Consider the following 3249-nt stretch of genomic DNA (forward strand, 5'->3'; position numbering starts at 1 on the left):
ATTCAAACAGCAAACTTAAAAATTTCTTGGGTTTATTTTTTCAGTTCATTTTTATTTAAAACAAAAGTTTTGGCTCTTGATTGGTAATAGAGGAAAATAAGTGTGTGCATGAAATAAGACATCATTTTATTTTTACATTCAAACAGCAAATATAAACAATTATTAGGTTTATATTTTTCTTTCCTTTTCATTAATTTTTTCGTTTCCTTTTTGTCTCTTCATTATAAAGTTATAGAAATAGTTTGAAATAAGATATCATTTTTTTCACATTAAAACAGCAAATATAAAAATTTATTAGGTTTATTTTTCTTTCCTTTTCATTAATTTTTTTCATTTCCTTTTTGTTTCTCTTCACTATAAAGTTATAGAAATAGTTTGAAATAAGATATCATTTTTTTCACATTAAAACAGCAAATATAAAAATTTATTAGGTTTATTTTTCTTTCCTTTTCATTAATTTTTTTGTTTCCTTTTTGTTTCTCAATTATAAAGTTATAGAAATAGTTTGAAATAAGATATCATTTTTTTCACATTAAAACAGCAAATATAAAATTTTATTAGGTTTATTTTTCTTTTCTTTTCATTAATTTTTTCGTTTCCTTTTTGTTTCTCTTCATTATAAAGTTCACGCCACTTCCCTCATCGTTCACTCCAGTTCACGCCAGTTCCTGCACTGCTCACTCCAGTTCACTCCAGTTCGCGCATCGTTTACGACTATTTCACGACTATTTTGTGCGTGCCAATGCGTGCCACAAATTTAAAACATTTCAAAGTTCTGGGCACGCATGGCACGCATCGTTCCCGCACTGTTCACGACATTTTCACGACTTGTTCACGCGAGTTCGCGCATCAATGCGTGCCAGTGCGTGCCACGAATGCGTTCTAGTGTCAGGTACCCTTATGTCTTTACCCAAATTGTCGTACTCCAAAGTACCTTTTCCGGGCTGACTCAGGAATGTTACTGTACTCCAGTAACCCTTCCTCCCAGTTCCTTCTTCCTTAAATATCATGCAACAGAGCCCTAAAGCTTTACTCTTTCCATTCCAAGCGACCCCCAACTTGCCACAAGAATCCTTCCTTTCCCCCCCATACAAAGGTCCGTACTTCGAAATCTAGCTTCCTAAACCCAGTAACATCCTAACATTCCATCTCCCCTTCCCTCCCACGACTTTGTAGTGCCTATATTCCACACCTCCACTTTCAGAAAAACCAAACCCCTTCTCGTAAAATCTTGTATTCCCCACCCTATTTGAACGCCCTAACTTCGAAGGACACATTTCTCACGCCTCCATTTTCCAATAAACCAGACCCCTTTCATTCAAGTTCTAGATGTCAATTCTAGCTTCTCCTTTCCTGTCCTTGAACTACGCCTAGCAAACCCAATCACACACTTCAAATTCTGCGCCCTCCACTCCATCTATCTCCAAAGAAATGCAATAGCAACAAACCAGTTAGCCCTTTTCTTCATTATATATATATATATATATATATATATATATATATATATATATATATATATATATATATATATACATATATATATATATATATATATACACACATATATATATATTTATATATATATATATATATATATATATATATGTATATATATATATATATATATATATATATATATATATATATATATATATATATATATATATGATAATTCCAAATTATTGTTGAATTGAACGTTGCTGCGGCCATTGCTTATTGACGAAATTCACAAAAATCTGTAGTATATTTTTCGTTAATTGAATTTTTTATAATTTTTCTAGAAAATTTGTTTAAAGGAGAATCGTGTTTCATTGCCTGGAGATAACTTCAACATATACAGTATAGTATCTTAAAGACACGCTAAGACCCTTTACGCAGAAACTAATCCAAATAGGGATCAAGGCACAACTTTTAACCATTCCTTTCCCAACAGATATGGAACAAATTTTTCGTATTTAAACGTGTTGAGCAAATCATCCTTTAGCTCTGGTCATATTTCTCACAAAAACTGTCATTGGTATTATTTTATCAATAATACTCTATTTACGTCAGTTTGCATATGTTAAGAAACAAACGCACTATTCTCTGTAACCTCTATTTGTCTCTTTTGTCTCGCTATCTAGTGGACTCAAAAGGAAATGTTTGCACAAATATTATGCTGTACACACACATACTCTCTCTCTCTCTCTCTCTCTCTCTCTCTCTCTCTCTCTCTCTCTCTCTCTCTATTCAAGTTTCTTCTTATTGCGCGTTTCCGTTACAGTACCTTTTTTCATTACTATATATATATATATATATATATATATATATATATATATATATATATATATATATATATATATATGTTAATTGTTCAATAGGTTGCATAACTTAGAAACTATCGTAGTCTCAGCATGCACTAGGAAAATCCACAAGGGAACCTTTGCAAAAAGCCATTACAGAAACGTCAACGCTCCAACTTTATCCACTTCATTGGCTTCTTAGTCGACAGACCTGAAAGAATTTTCACAAAAATTGGGAATCGAGAAACTTGAATCATGAAGATCCCTTGGGATCCAATAAGCCATCTTTGCAAGCAGAGGTAATCCAAACTCTCCCTGAATAAATGACCCCGACTGAATCTCTCTTCTTCTTCTTCTTCCAAAGTCCCATAAAGTTCTGGTGTCTCTCTGGCGGTTGGATCAAAGAAAAGGAGATTTGTGGAGTAAGATATATTCATTTCATTATCTCTGCTGAGTGTCTTTTTCAAATCTGGTCTTTATCGATCATTTCGCGATTCATGTTGTCAGTCTTGTTTCTTTTATATTAGAATAGTTAGAATGTTTGCTAGGACGTTACATACTTTGCAATGCAACGTTAAAGTGCGGTATTGCTTTCATAATTTACTGTGATATCGGTCCAGTTAAGTATGCTCCTCTTGAAGGAGTTTTCTCATACAAATTAATGTTGTAATCTGTAAAGGCTAGCTTACAAAAGTATTGGCATTCTCCAATATTCACCTTATGAATAATAATAGTGGCAATAATAAGCAGCCTCTTTATAAGTATATTAATCATGTATATTATACAGATATCTAATAAATATTACCTATTCAAACGAGATGAGAAAGTTATCCAATAGATTGTCATTTTTTTTCGAAAACTCATTAGTATTGTGACTAAATTCATGGCTTGAGAAATTAACGCATTCTCTAATTTTGGTCATAGTTGGTAAAGAGATTGTTTTTCCCAGCTTCTTGTTTTTTTAATA

This window comes from Palaemon carinicauda, chromosome 3, assembly GCF_036898095.1.
Source record: "Palaemon carinicauda isolate YSFRI2023 chromosome 3, ASM3689809v2, whole genome shotgun sequence".
NCBI classification, from domain to species: Eukaryota; Metazoa; Arthropoda; class Malacostraca; order Decapoda; family Palaemonidae; genus Palaemon; species Palaemon carinicauda.